The sequence below is a fragment of the Tenrec ecaudatus genome, chromosome 17 (assembly GCF_050624435.1).
Source record: "Tenrec ecaudatus isolate mTenEca1 chromosome 17, mTenEca1.hap1, whole genome shotgun sequence".
In the NCBI taxonomy this organism is placed as follows: Eukaryota; Metazoa; Chordata; class Mammalia; order Afrosoricida; family Tenrecidae; genus Tenrec; species Tenrec ecaudatus.
Genome location: NC_134546.1, coordinates 3,049,864 through 3,064,538, shown reverse-complemented (window position 1 = coordinate 3,064,538; position 14,675 = coordinate 3,049,864). Strand labels below are relative to the sequence as shown.

The 14,675-nt window shown below is 41.4% G+C and overlaps 1 long non-coding RNA gene across 4 annotated transcripts in view; it reads right to left on the bottom strand.

Annotated features, from left to right (window-relative positions):
• Window positions 1-2,894: 2,894 nt before the first annotated feature.
• Window positions 2,895-14,675, bottom strand: part of LOC142430699 (uncharacterized) — a 247,381-nt gene continuing 235,600 nt past the window's right edge. For all 4 annotated transcript variants that reach the window (XR_012780652.1, XR_012780651.1, XR_012780654.1 and 1 more), the window contains one exon: window positions 2,895-3,944. This is a non-coding gene — a long non-coding RNA (uncharacterized LOC142430699). The remainder of the gene's footprint in view (window positions 3,945-14,675) is intronic.

The following is a 14,675-nucleotide window of genomic DNA, read 5'->3' as shown; positions in this document are numbered from 1 at the left end:
ATTGTGGGGCCCGGGAGGGCCTGGCTGGTAGGGAGGTCCACAAGGCAGGAGCCCTGAGTCTCCAGACTTCAGGACTGATGCCTGTGTGGACTTAGGGTGACCTACATCCCCAGAGAGCAATAGACACTGATGACGACAATAAAGATGCTGCCCGTGAGCGGGCGAACGTGGCCCGTTTCGTGGTCCGCAGACCCAGAGGGACACGCACTGGTCTGCCAGTTCCAGTGGGTGAGACAGGCAATGGTTAAGACAGAACAAGAGCAAGAGTGTCATCAAACGCCTTTCCTGGGACAAGGAACCATTTGTACCTTGTTGTTCGGGCAAGAAGTTATAGGGCTGATGGCAGCTGCCAGAGCGTCAGCCACTCAACGTGGGAGAAAATGTGGGGTGCTGTGCTTCCGTAAGTAGTGGAGCCCCTTGCCCTCTACCCTGCATGCTCACGGCACATCCCACTGGATGCTGTAGCATTTATTAGGATTAGGCTGGCTGTGGAGAAAAAAAACTGCATTCTGTATGTTGCTCATTTAATGGTGGAAACCATCTCTGTCGGAAGAAAGCATCTTTTAAAAGTTTTCCCTTAAAAAACTTTAATAGAAAGTTTGTGCCTTGTGTAGAAAGGTAGCCACTTGCAAGGCTGCTGGCACCATGATGCCACCCCGAGGAAGATGACAACACCCCACAGAGATCCATAGTCCTAACTCATTACTTGGTTCTAATGGCCCCTTCACACATCTGCTCTCAGCGCACAGCACCTGCTTCCAAAGATGTCAATCATGAGGCTTCCAAAGGTGTATGTTCCATGTGGATAATCTTAAAGAGCAAACATTAAGACATGGAGATACCTGCCCAACACCACCTTAAGTAGCAGAAGTGGGCTCGCAGAAAGGTTGCCTGGTACTGAAGCATATCATCTGAGCCTCTGCATCAGGTTCTTTTATTCTGTATTAGTTGGGATTTTATATATGTGTATTATTCCATGGTTCAATCACATGCAGTTGAGTTGTACGATTGTTACCACAATCAGTCTCCCAATAGTTCCCCTCTACGTGGACTCCCCGACATCACCTCCTACTCCATCCCACCACCACCACTGTACCCCCTCCCACTGAACCCCTTATTCTACTTGCTGTCTCTATAGGTTCACTGATTATGGCTTTCATAGACCAAAACAATGGAAAAACATATAACACAAATTCAAGAGAGTGACCACCATTGCCATAACACCTCTGAGAACACTCCAGTGTGAACAAACCAAGAACAAACAAAACAATACAAACCAAAGATACAGAAAATTTTGAAAACCACATCAGGTCCAGCTTGTATCACTGACTGAATGTTAGCTGTTCAGATCAGATTCGTGCCTTTGGTCTTTGAGACTCCTCTCTCCCAAGCACTCTGTTTAGCGACCCCTTTCCTCCCATCCCTCAGTTTTAGATCAGGGAGTTCTCCGGAGACTGAGTTCCAATTTAGTTCTACAAATGAACTTTGGACTCCCACTTCAACCTCGGATGATATCATTCACAATCCTTCGGTGACTGATTCTGGTGGGCTTCTTCCTTGTGGGGTGGGTTGACATCTCTCTTGGATGGCTGTGTGTTTGGAGCCAAGCCTTGAAGACCCCACATGCTGTTTTTTGTTCTCGCGGGGCTCTATCTACACGCTTTGTCACATTCTGCTATAGCACCCTCATAGCACATTCTTCACATCACACCTCTCTAGCTGCGTCCTGTGCAGACAGAAAGGAAGGGGAAACACTGGAAAGAGGTCACATTAAACTTAGAAGGAAAGAGTTACAATTTCAACCCTGGGTAAGTAAGAAACTAAGTTCGGTTAACATTTGCAAGGCAGATATTTAATTGCATTTACTAGGTAAAACCAGTTGCTATTGAACAGACCCTTAGTAATAGCAACCTATGTGTGCAGAGTACACTTTCTTCATAGTTTCATATGACCAATCTTTCAAAAGATTACCAGAATTGTATGGATTATGGATTTGTTTATTTGTGCCTCTAGGTTGGTTTAAACCGCCAACCTTCCTGTTACTAGTCAAGCAGTTAATTATCAGTGCCTCTTGAGGACCTACTTACACCTGTCTCCGGTCCATAGTATTAAAAAAAAAAAAAACCCACCTCGCTGTCAGCAAATCAATAGCTACTCATAGCGACCTTATAGGACAAAGATGAACTGCCCCTGTGGATTTCTGAGACCGTAACTCTCTACAGGATTAGAAAATCTCACCTTTCTCCTCTAATATGTCAACAAAACAACTGTGGAATTCTGTATTTTCAAGCAAATTATTCTTGACAGGCCTCTGTTTAAATGCCAACCATGCCTTCTGCCTACAGAGCACTTCCTAATTGCTTTGCTACAATTTTAAAATGTTGTAAAAAACTAGTCTAGTGTCCTTACAAAATTACCTAAAAGGGAGTTGGCGGGGGGCGGGGGGGTGGGGGGGGGAGGCGAGTGGTTAGGAAACAAATGTAGAAGCCTCTTGATATTTTAAGTACACTAAGTACTTAAACTTAATCTTCTGAGTACCAAGAAATTTAGTTATAAATTGGCAGTTATTATAAAGTTTTAGAAACAAGCAAAATTAAATTGCTAATACATAGATAAATGAGGAAATTACAATGAAAACAATCACAAAAATATTGAAAACCAAAGGGCAATTCTATATAAAACTGAAAATAAGTAATGCAACAGCTAAAGTCATAACCAAAAGTAATGTAAAACAACAAATGTATTTATTGCATAATGAAAAAAGATTTAAAAGGAAGTAAGGATTCAAATAGAATTAGGAAAATAATTTATGGAATCAATTTAAAAAGAAAATTGAAACACTAAAAGATAAAACAGAGCAAATGAAAACAGAAATAAACAGTAGGGGAGATGAATAAAGTCAAAAGTTGCTTCTTTTAATTAATATTAATAAAAGTGTAGCTATTTGGTTCTATTAATACTAATGAAAAAATAGATATTTATGAATAAGTAAGAAGAGACCAAAATATCTATTTTATGGTCCCCAAACTGGGACTTAATAAGAGCAAAGATTTAAAAGTAGAATAACGTGAACAGTTTATAGAATTAATTCAAATACCTTAATGAAATAGACCATTTAATACTGTATAAAAAATACAATAGAAATTAAAAGTATAAAAAACAATTAGATTAAGTCAATAATAATTAACACCTTGTCAATGATTGATGTACTCTTTCCCAAGTCTACTGATGCTTTACTCCCCACCTTCACCCCCACGCTCACCCCATCCTCATCGCGCGCGCGCCCGCGCATATACACAGGACACACCTTCTTAAAAGTCCCATGTCAAATAACCTGAAGAAAATTTTTACCCATTTTAAGCCTGAGAAAAAAGAACCTCAAAGTGCAGCAGGCTACAAACTGGGCTTCTGACCCAATGGGCAGCGATTGGAACTCACCAGCCAGGCTCCCCGGAGAAACATGAGTCAGTGTGCTTGCTGAACGAGGGCCTGGGAGACCCGGTGGGATAGTTCTACATAGTCAGTGTCAGCAGATGGTCAGGATACAGTCTTGGCACACAGAAACACCTCTCCTCAGCCAGCAGCCATGTCTCTCTTCCTCCCTCTGCTCTCAGCCCCATGGTCCCTTGGTTTCTGCCTCCACGAGTCAGGAAGTCAGCCTGCCCATGGCTCAGTCTCAGGTCTTTTGGGGTGGGGCCATTGACCCATCATTTGGGAGTTGCTCCTTGGAGACTCGGCGCCGCACTGGCTTGTGCACTTCAGACACATCTTGGCCCTGCTTCTCCACAGGCATCTTTCCTGGAATTTCTCTCGGTGTCACAGATGGCTCTTAGATACCAAGCAATGATTTGATGGAGGTGTGTTTTTTGTCTTTTAGCCAACCATATCCCAGAGGAACATGATGGCTGGTGCCTTAAAGCCTTCCTGGAAGAGCAGCAGATTTCCTTAGTAAGAAAATAAGAACAAATCAAACAGTCAGAAACAAAAAGATAATATCTCATTGGAGCATGGCCCCATTACAAAAAATAAGAAGGGACGAAAACCAAACCTGGGGCTATTGAATTGACTCTGACTTGTGGTCCCACTGTGGGTCGGAACAGGACTGCCCCATAGGGTCTTTTTGGCTGTGATTCTGACGAATGAATGCAGGGTGCTGGGCCTTGCTTTTATGCAGCTACTGATTACAGTTGGTTGGCTATCAGTGACCGCAAGCCACCTGTATTACCTAGGCATCTTTTCCAGAAATGTAAATATTATTTGTTCAATCAAAATAAGAATCATTATCAAACAAAGCATCATAAAGAATTTCTATAACCTGGTAAAGGAAACCAATCTATCCCAAAATTCACACTTAACGACAAGTCTGACAAAATATTATAAATGACCTAAGCTGGGTGGAGGACCTATGGGTGTTTTCGATATGTTCTACTTTGATGTTGAAAAGTTTTCTTCACAAAATTAGAATCAAGTGGGGTTGTTGTTGTTTGTTGTTTTCCAAGCCATTGCATTAGGAGTCAATCCAGACGCCGTGTCATTCCACAGTGGGAGCACATCGAGCACCAGGGTACATTGGCTACCACACTGCACTTCAGAGCATTTAGTTCTGCAGAGCTGAAAAAGAAAGGACGGGAAAGAAGGAAGGAAGGAAGGAGGGATTTCACCATGTTATACCCTGCGGGAAGAATCCCACCTAAAATAAGATTGGAAATACGTACGAATTCTAGAAAAGGGAGAGTAAACATTAGGACTGCATCATTAGCTATCTAGCGTTGGTTAACGAGGAGAGAGATGCTGAATCTAGCAGACCTGAATTCCAGTGGTTGGAGATGTTGATTTTAAAAGAATATGTAGTGTTCCCAGGAGCTTGTTGTCTTCCTGAAACTGATGGAAATGTTCTTAAGACAATGACCCCCGTTGGTCAAAACTCACTTCTGATTGCTAAGGTAGCTTCCTAAGTATCTTGATACAGACATGACCCTGCTCAATGGAAAGACTCCATTCTGTGAAAAGGAACACTACCCTCTGTGAACACTTTGGTTTGTGAGTACCTCATACCCATGTCTCCTCCGAGTTTGGGTTTCACCAGGTTCCTCATGTGGTCATCTCAGAGTGCACTGAAGAGAACACGGAACCCCTGGGACAGTAAGCTGAGAGCGACTCTTAACATTGTGAAGATTTGCCCAGAAACAGGTCTTACCCAGGCATCTGTGCTACCATTTTTTTAGCACCAGTGTTTCCTACTTGAGAGAATGGTAATGAGCACCACTTAATGCAACTCTTTAGCTTGTTTCAATATCCGTGGACACCTAACAAACCCTTCCGTGGACTGTAATTCCTCATTCACTGCACACGCTCTCCTCGCGATGCGAAGGCTTAATGCATGTACGCCGTCAACCTCCAAGGTTTTCATTCCAATTTTACTAATGTTTCTTCTAAACCTTGGTGTGTGTGTGTGTACAGGTGTGAGTGTTTGTGAAGAGGGGCCAGGATGCTATGGTCCCTCCTGATACGATACATTGAGTAATGAAGACTTTTATAAAATCATTGTATCTATAATTGCATGACTTTCCCTTTTGTTGCAATTTTGAGTTCTCATAGAAATAATTGATGTACAAAGTATAAACTACTACTCAGAAAATTATCACCAATTCCCTAGGAGATTCTGTACTGATGAGTTCTCATTTTAAGGCTTAGGACTCTCCCAAGAATAGACAATTTCTCTCTGTGGGAAAGTACACCGCTCATGGCTCTACTTTTTCCTTCTCTCTCTCTCTCTCTCTCTCTCTCTCTCTCTCTCTCTCTCTCTCTCTCTCTCTCTCTCTGATGGAGGGTAGGGAGTGTAGAAAAAGTTGAATATGCGATTCCAAGAAGACTTTCTGAACACATTCTGACAACAAAGAAGACAATTACACGACTTATTCCCTGGCTTGAAGTCATCCTATATTGATTCACCATCGTACTTCTCTCCAGGGTCGTTTCTGTTTCAAAGGAGCACAAAATGCACATGTTCCAATAAGGAAACCCCTCCTGTGGGGAAAAATCATTCTGAGCAGAGGGCTGCTCGGGGTCTGGGGAAAGGAAGGCAGTGAGTGGAGACTAGCCATCTCGGAAGCACATGGAGGTGGACTAAGCTCCACCATACTGACCGCACGTTCAAGAGGAATAACCCAGCATCGGGATGAGATGGCAAAGACACCAAGGAACGGAGAATGTATTTGCAAGTTTTCAAAATATCAAGGCTTTATTTCCCTGGAAATGTCTGCAGGGAAGAAAGGGCAAGGTTGCCATTTCTAAGATCCCACCGTCCCTGTGGTCCGATCTAGCACAGTTGCGCAGGGTGAGTGAGCCTGTCTCCTGAGGACTGCACTGTGAGAGTCCTGCAATTCACGGCAACTCCATGTGCACTGCTTCGAACTGCTCCAGGATGCCTTAATCAAAAATAAATGCTCACCTTATTGTTCAGCCTTTTCATCGCGGATGAGATGTAGGTCCACAGAGCAGGTCATTGCTTTTCCTGGCAAGAGCTCATCAAACCTCCCGATGGTGTTTGGCGTCTGTCATTACATCTTGGCTTTCCCTGAAGCCATGTTGGTTACTCTCTGCTCTCTAGCCTGTCACGGCCCCTCTCCTCCTTCATTCACCTCCACTCTCGGTATCCCTCCAAAACTGTTTCTTACCATCTAAAAACCTCTTTTTAAAATGGTCTCATACAATATTTGTGTTTTTGACTAATTTCACTCAGCATTATGGTCGCCACCCCTTGCCTGTCACTTTGCCCTCCCATGGTGGCTTGCTTATGGGTATAATGCTAGGAGCTATATAACCAGTATTTTAAATGCCAGCAGGGTCACCTAAAGTAAGCAGTTTCAACTGGTTTTACAGACCAAGAAGGAGGAACAAACTGTGAATTTGTCCTCTTCAGAGAGATGGACTACTCAAAGTTATATGGACCATTCCCTGCTAGTGTTGGGAGATGGGCTCTAACTATGGAAGGAATTCAACACCGCCGGGGGTAGAGCGTGAGTTCTGAGCACCCAATATGCAGAAGGCTATGGATGAGCCTGAAAGCCCCAAATCCGTCTTCAGTGTCCCCATGTGGAATAAGCCTCCACTAACACCCCCTGATTACAAGCCAGAGATGGGGATCGCCTTAGTATCAGACAGTGCTTTAGAAGGTGAACTAATGCAGATGTAGTTAAGTTAAAATGTAACAGCTTGTCATCCTTTTGATCTATTTTAGATGTGTTCCCGTCTTTAATATTTTCTACACTTTTTTCTTTTGGGTTGTTTTTAAAGGGACTACCTTTAAATGAAATCAACAATAACATCCTGTTATACTCTCCACTGATGGGTTCTGTTTTCTTGTCCCTCCACCCGGTCCACTCACCTCTCCCTGTTATTGGTCCATCCTCCCATCCTTGTAGTCATCAAAGTCTGGATGTATAAAGAACCTCCCTCCCCTTTTAAATACTTTTATTAGGGGTTCTTACATCACTTATCACAATCCATACATTCTGCCAGTGTGTCAGGCACATTTGCACAGATGCCCCATCATCATTTTCAAAGCATTCTCTTCCCACTTGAGACCCCAATATCAGCTCATTTCTTCCATCTGCCCTCCATCTGCCCTCCCTCATGAATCCTTGATAAGTTATAGATTATTTTTCCATATTTTATATCATCCCCTGTTGCCCCTCATCCACTTTTCCATTATTCATGCCCCTGGGACGGGGTTCTAGACTGATCCTTGAGATGGATTCCCCTTTTCTACCCCAACCCTCCCCTAATCCTCCTGGTATCTGTAAGCTCCTTGCTCACCTTGAGGGGTTTATCTATCTTGGATTCCCTGTGTTGTGGGCTCTTAACTGTAGCAGCATGCATGTTCGTTTCTAATCCGATTTATAAGGTAGAATTGAGGTCATGATAGTGGGGTGAAGGAAGCATCAAAGAACTAGAGGAAAGTTGTGTGTTTCATCCATGCTATATTGCACCCAAAATGGCTCATCTCTTCCCTGTGTCCAATTGTCTACAGATGGACATTGGGCCTCCACTCCATGCCCCTCCCCATTCACCTTGGGTGTGGTTTTATTCTGGGTCTTAGATACCTGGTACCTCATTCCATTGACACTTCATATTTTGATGGAGGGTTTTCTGTGTTTTATTTTGTTACGGTTGTTGAGCTTGTTTGTTTGTTTGTTTTGTTTGGGTATGTTTTTCTGCATGGGAAATCCAGGATAGGAAAGTCTATAGAAACAGTAATTGTGTTGATAGCTTGTTAGGATTATGGCAAAGAAGATTAGGGGTGGGAGAAATATGAAACTAATAATATTTAGGACAAGAAAGAGGAAAATATTCTAAAAGGCATTGTGGTGATAACTGCACAATTTAAAAATATATCATTTAACCATTGAATTGTTTGATAGGTGAATTTTATGTCAACAAAACTTTTACACAATAATAATCACCAGCTGTAATGGGTTACTATCACATGTGAGTACACAGCACCCGGAGTTCTCCAGTGATGGGTTGAAGGGATCTGCCGCTACTTCTTTGTCTTAAGTCTCTTAGTCTTGGATAAAGGTCCTTTTTCCACCTCATGACTGAAAGCTTCCAAGGACTTCAGGCACAGGCTTGTGAGAGTGAGCCTTCAGTGAAGTGGGACTGAGAAATCGATTGGTGTCACTGATTGTATTTCTCGAAGATATAAATGCAGTTCTAAGATACGAATGCAGTAAAGAGATTGCAGGATCATATTCCATTTCTATTTCCAATTTCTTCAGCAAGAGCCACACATGCTACCTTCCACAGTGGTTCTGCTGTTTCACAACCGCACTCACAGTGCGTGAGGGTGCTTAGCCCTCTGCACTTTCTCTGGCATTATTTCCTGATTTGTTTGCTTATTTTAACTTTGCTCTCAGAACTGTGCCGAGGTAGTATCTCACCATTGTTCTGACTTCACCTTTCAAATGGGTGCTTAGTACATTTGCTGACCACTTGACTGTGTTGTTTAGTGACCAATTTGTTCATGGGCTCTGCCCATTCTTTATGTGGGTTATTGATCTTCTTCTTCGGGCACTGATGTTTTTTATAGATTTTTAGAATGGATTTTAGTATGGTGAAAGTATACAGCCCTAATGCAGACTTTTACTGGTTTTAAACCATGCAGTAGTCTCTGCTCCTCTTCAAACAACTGCCTCGATCCATGCACAGGTTCTCGTGTGCACAATGATGTGTTCTGAAATTCCCAGTTCTCTCCAGGTCACCCATAGTTGGCTATGATCCCCACAGTCAATACATCCTGCTTGGTCAATGAAACAAGTTAATGCTTTCTGGTGCTCTCCATTTTCTGTGAGATTGATCTGGTGCCAGCAATGATACTCTATCCCCTCTGCTATCTCTGAATTGGGCTGGAACTTCTGGCAGCTGTCAATGTATTCCTGCTACCATTTTTAAATCAGTTTTATTTGCATGTAACAATAAAAATATTATCCCCAAATTTCCACATTCTGTGTGGTCATTTCTTTTTTGGAATGGGCACAAACAAGAATCTCTTCAATTTTCTTTTTCTTTTTAATTTTTTTTTTAACGTGCAAATGTTTTCCCCATTTCTTAGCCTAGATTAATGAGTGCGTCCAGCACAATATTAGTTTTTGAAGTATTCTAATTGGTAACCAGTCAATCCCTGGAGCCCTGTATTTTGCTAGTGGGTTTTCGAACATTTTGGATTTCTTCCTTCAGGACCATTTGTACTTGATCATATGCTCTCCTTCAGATGGTTGGATGTTGACCAGTTATTTCTGGCAGTGTCTGTGTATCCTTCCCATAGTCTTTTGGTGTGGCCTCTATCAGTCAACATTTTGCCATGGAATCTTCCAGCATCTCGACTCGAGGCTTGAAGTTTCCTTCAGTTCTTTCAGCTAGCGCTCTGTTGAGAGTGCTCTTACCTCATGGTTTTCTAACTCCAAGGTTTTGTTCACTTTTCATTATAATGTTTGATTTTGTTTTCTTGTGCTGCATTTTGAAGTTTTCTGTTCAGCTCTTTAGCGTCATCATTTCTTCCTTTTGGCTTAGCCATTCTCTGAGTCCATAGACAGGTTCAGAGTCTCTTCTGCCATGCATATTGGATTTTCCCTTTCCGTCTGTTCAATGACTTTTTTTTTCTTTCTTCAAGTATGATGTTCTTGATATCATCCCACAAGTCATCTGACTTTTAGTCATTAGTATCTAATGTATCAAATCTGTTTTTCACATGATTTATAAATTTAGGTGGAGTCTACTACAGGTCACTTTTAGCTTGCATGGACCTATTTTCATTTTATCCAGCTGAATAAAATTCCATAGCATAGAAGGCAAAATTAGGTGGTATGCTTTGAACAGAGTTAATATAAAAGAAGAATTACAGAAACAAAGATACACTGTATCTTAATGGATATGAGGACAAAAGGAAGAGGCAGTAAGTGGTAAGAAAATAAAAATACAGGTTTCTATTACCATTAAATTTCTGTTGCTGAAAATTCTCATAAAGTTAAAACTCAGATAAAAACCACAAGGTTAGTTAGAGTGAATGCTTGTAAAACTGACTAGGATTAGCCCTCACACCTACACAGTGGTCAGAGGGGCTTAAAGAAAAAGGAGGAAAGGGAAACTGAAGTGGAAATGGAGTCATGTGACAAACAAGTTCACTTCAAACAATAGCACACACAAAAAAACAAAACTGAATAGGAGTCGTGTGGCCAAATCCCTCCTATACCTTTGTTCTAGCAATGGCTGCCAAAGGCATATGCAGTAGAAGAATAGAAAATATTTAAATTGGTCATAATATCAAGTACAAAGCTGATAAGGATATCAAATATGCTTGATGATACTTGGAAAATGTGTTTGGGTATACACCAGGAAAAACTCTATCCTCTTTAATAATATGTAATTTTATATTATGTAAATATGTTCGTTGATTTAAATATGAATGATTTTGGCAAAATATCGAATAATGCAGGATACTTCAAGAGAAGCTGCAAAGAACACACAGAGTAACTGTACCAAAAAGAACGAGTCAGCATGGCCCATCTCAGAGGCAGCATATGAGCAAGAACCTATGGTGCTGAAAGAAGTTCAAACTACGCTGAATGCATTCGCCAAAACAAGGCTCTGGGAACGGGTGGAATACACGTGGAAAGGTTTCAGAAAGCTGAAGAAGCACTGGAGCACTCACTCGCCTGTCAGGAAATTTGGAAGTCAGCACCTTGGTCAATTGCTGGAAGAGATTCAGATTTTTGCCCGTTTCAAAGAAAAATGGCTCAACAGAATGCTCAAACTAGAGAATGATATCATTGATTTCACAAAAAAGTAAAATTTTCCTTAAAATCATCCAACAACAGCAAATCTGTTTTAAACCAAGAAAACTACTTAGCTTATAACCAGTATCTCCTTGATATGGGTAGAAAAATATTAATCTGTTAGAAGCTGCTTTATTTGGTTTGGTGAATGTTCATTTAAGTTTATCATGAAGTTGTCTTAGACATGAGACAGACACACGTATACCAACAACTTTAGGACTGAATAAAGCAAATTCTGTGTTTTAATACATAAAAATAAATGCTAGGTAGATTTCAATGTGTGAAAAATGTGTATAATTACAAGGAGTCAGTGAACCTAAACATGGAAAGAAAAAGCCTCAGTGAAGAATAACATATGGCCACACAGCTGTGTGAGTGTGAGCCTGCATGGGTCAAGTTTAGTCTCTTCTCAGCAGACGACTGGAAAATCACCTATGATGAGTCAGATCTAGCGAATTCTGAGTCAGAGCAAGGGTGGGTGTCAAGGCACAGCTGTGCCTCTTGAACCTGCAACTTTCTCTTAGCAGTTAACAATATTAAGCATTTGCATCACCCAGGGGGCGAGTAGTTTTTTGAAGCCCATGATCTGTAGATTGATAATTTTATGCTTCACGCAATGGCAAGAAAGAACTATTGATGGTTTTAAAAACAAGTAATTGACATTTAAAAGCAAATAAACAATGCACGGATACTTGATCATTGCCTCCTTATGTGCCCATGCAGACCTACAGAAGTCTAAGAAGCTTAGAACTTGTCCAGAGGCCTAAGGACCCAAACCCTTTTTGTTTGTTTGTTTGTTTCTTATACTGATTACACTACAGTGTGTGGGTGGGTAGGGAGTGGGGGAGGAGTATGATTGGAGGGAGAATGCTTTAGAAAATAGCTTATGCTAGGACTGAAAAATTCTGCACTCCTCCATGCTAATGTTTAGCATCAACAGTGCATATTGGTACAGCCAGATAAGCTCAAAGAATAAAAGCAAGATGAGTAATTAGCAATAATTAGTGTCAATTGCTGTTTTCCTGAAAATAGCTCATGCTTAAGAAGAAATAGGAGGGTGTAGCTTGAATGGCTGCCAATAGACTTCTTGGATTTCACCAACTTTGAGAAATGAACATCATTTTATTTTATTTTATTCAAGATGATTGATCAGGGTGAGCACAGCTCTGCTTAATGAGATAACAGCACATTGCGTTGTTGGCTTGTGCGTCTGCATTTGGACAGGGTTGCTCTCAATCTGGATTTGGAAAGGGCTGTTTCCTCACCTGAAGGCGAAGTGGACCTGTGACATGTGCGCCCACAGTCTCTCACGTTATCTTGTACTTTCGGTCCAAGCATCGCTCTCTTTTCACTACTCATATTATTCGCCTCACATTTGTCCTGGAGTTTCCTATTCCGGGGCCAGAAAACTGCAGCAATTGATTATAAAACATGGGCCACTCTGTCTGCAGAATTTTTCTATCAGTTAGTGTAATATCTACTATGAAATTCTGTCACAGTTAATTCATGGGACAGCATTTCACACCTAAAATAGCATACCTTTCTCCCTGGAGGAAAGCCCAGAAATAGCATGGAATGCAGGAATGTGCCGCAGGCCAATAGCAAACCCCCACAGTATTCGTTCACGCGTATTTAATGCCCAAATTGCAAATGGTTCCAGTTCAGCACTACATATATGATAAAAATTACAAATATAAGTTAGTAATACGATACATATATACTTGAGAATAAGCCGACCCGAATATCAGTAGAGGCACCTAATTCTACCACAAAACTACATTAAAGATGTTCTGAAAAACTCGGCTCATTCACAAGTATATATGGTAACAATTAGGGAACTGATTTCAAGGAGTCAAGAAGGAAGAGAGTATTTTAAACTGATTGTGGTAGCAATTGTATAATGCTGCCCGATGCGATTGAACGATGTACCACAGAACTAAACGCCACCTGGTTCCACACCATCCTCCCCAGGGTTGCTATGTTTGAAACTATTGTTGCCGCCGTTGTGTCAATCCATCCTGCTGACAGTCGCGTTCTTTCCCGAGGCCCTCTGTCTCACCACGCACGGCATCCTGTTCTACTGAAACGCATCCAACCTAGGCGAAGCATTCTGGTTACGAGTCTCCCAAGACAGATTTGCTCTTTTGGCAGTTCGTAGTACTTGCGGTACGTTTAGCCAGCACCATAATTCAAATGCATCGGTTCTTCTCCAGTGCTGCTTATTCAATGCCTAACTTTCACACGCACAGGACACGGTTGAAAGCGTCAATGACGAGGTCAGGAGCACCTTGTCCTCAAAGTAACCTCCTTGCATTATGACATTTTAAAGAAGCCTCGTGCAGCAGGTTTCCCCACTGCGCTGCATCATCTCTTCACTTGACTGCTGCTTCCGGAAGCATTGGCTGTGGATCCAAGAAAGGCTCTAGGTTTAAACAAAAGGCTCTGGGTCATTGTAAATTTCTTTATCATTTTTTACTTTGCCTTCTTGAGATGCCCTTTGAAGGTTTGTGTTCGGCATCTTCATGTCAGCATTTCCTCCATTTTCCTCAGCTCCCCTCCAATTAAGATCATTTCTCAGAGTTCTCTTCTGACTTCCACTCTGAACTTTTTTTTCATGTACAATGTTGGTGGGGTTTACTGTCATCATATGCAATGCAGCAAATCGGTTCTTGCGCTGTTCATGAAAGGCAGGCGGGATAGACTGATGAGAGTATATTGGCTCTCAAGGACTTGTTTTACTTTCCTTCGGCTTCAAGTTGAATTTACATATAAGTCGTTGATGGTTGATTCCAGTGTTGGGCCCTGGTCCCATTTCAGGTGCTGATATTGGACTTCTACACAGTCTCTTCCAACAGATGAAGCCCATTCGGCTTTTGTGAATTCCATTTGGAGAAGTCCTGTGTCTAGTCAGTCACCTTTTGTGTTGAAAAAGTGTATTTGCAATCAAGAGTCATTAGGCTTATACAATTCTATCATGGAATCTTCAGCTTCATTTCCATCACTAAGGCCATATTTTCCAATTATTATTCCTTCTTCTTTGCTTGTAACTTTGCATTTGATATACCAATAATTATGAATGTGCCTTGACTGCATGTTTGATCAACTTCAGGCTGAAGTGGTTAGAATTCTTCAATTTCTTCACCATTAGCTTTAGTGGTTCATTCATAAATCTGAATAATAGTGGTATTGACTGGATTTCCTTTTATGCAGATAGATATAATACTATCACAGATGTATTGTACTTCAAGAGAGATCGTGAAATGTACTTTTGGACAATGAATATGATGCCATTGCTTTTGAGTTTTTCATTCCCTGCATATTAAATTATATCATCTTACTCAA